Source organism: Crassostrea angulata, chromosome 1 (assembly GCF_025612915.1).
Source record: "Crassostrea angulata isolate pt1a10 chromosome 1, ASM2561291v2, whole genome shotgun sequence".
Lineage (NCBI taxonomy): Eukaryota > Metazoa > Mollusca > Bivalvia > Ostreida > Ostreidae > Magallana > Magallana angulata.
This window is the reverse complement of record NC_069111.1, coordinates 27,358,709-27,360,134: the sequence shown is the minus strand read 5'-3', so window position 1 is coordinate 27,360,134 and position 1,426 is coordinate 27,358,709.

The following is a 1,426-nucleotide window of genomic DNA, read 5'->3' as shown; positions in this document are numbered from 1 at the left end:
TTTTGATCAGCTTCCGTATGATATCGTACTGGTACTGGAGACAGGAACAGGGGAAATGTGTCACAAAACAGCAGCGTCACGCGTCCAACCCAACAACCAACACTAATTGTCAAGGTATTAACTCTATCTACTCTTCAGAGTACAATAGTTCATCAGCATACAGAGAACACCCTTTCTCGATTAATCGATTACGCTACTGTTTTCATCTTTTAAACCATCAAATATCTATTTGATTCTGATGAGATGTTTTGAGATGTTAGGAGATGTTAGGAGATGCTTTTTTCACGTCTGATTTCTATAGGCTTGAATGTTGCAACTTGATGTTACCTCAAAAATTGATTATTCGAATTTGAAACATTGCAGAATATCGATTCCATTATTATTTCTGATACCAGGCTTTAGATAGCTAAGATGGTAAATATTTACTCTACATGCATCATTAATGATACAAATAACATATTTTTGTCAAATCTTTAATTTTTGATTTTTAACTTTTTTCCGAAGAGATTTAGGTCTTTCAAACATCATATCACTGCATGCATGTTGTTTTAAAAAAATAAGGAACCTCTTTCGATAAATGAAAGGGAGAATATTGTGTGTACAGGCTTTTGGCAATTTCAGGTTTTTTTTAATTTGACCTTCTTTAAATCTCCGTTTCAGTATTGATGTCCAAACAAAAGCGATTCGCTAATCGGTTGTTATTTTGCATTTCATTCAAACTAGCCTTTTCCTAATCAGGTTTATCTTACTGTGTTATACTTGTGCTTTTGCTTTGATCTTTCTTCTCTTTTTCTCTCTATTGCAAGCTCCCATGGTTCCAGGGGGCATTAGACATTTTTTTTTCAATTTCAGTAATACATACCGATTCTGAATGGTTAGAAGAATCCTTTCTGTTACTAGTAATTGTCAAAGTGTGTGTGATTTCGCGAAGCGCAAAGATGTTAAAAGAGGTCTAGAATACAATATTCACTGTTTACAAGATACAATATTTTCTTCACACACTTTTATTAATTTATGGTGTTCCGTTGTTGCCCCTTGCACCTTTGCACTTTCGTCCTTAAGGCGAATATGCGAGAGTGCGAAGTTGGATGGAGTCAGAGATGATAACTTTACATTTGGTCAAAATTCCTTGACTAGGTCCATTTTTAGTGGTTATTCAACTTTGCCGGATATATGTACACCATTTGGTCTATACAGTGCCACGTGCATTTGCTTTTTCTGTGATATATCCTGATATATTCCATATCATAATATCATATTGTTTTACATTTAACTGATTTAACTGATCATCACGTGGAGCGATATGTCCCCCTCCACTCCCCTCCTTTGTCTCATCTAACCTTCAGCCCCTCCATACCAAAAGAAATTCCAAATCGATGTTCCTGTCATTACTAAACCAAACAATGCTTTATTTTTTCATTTGCTT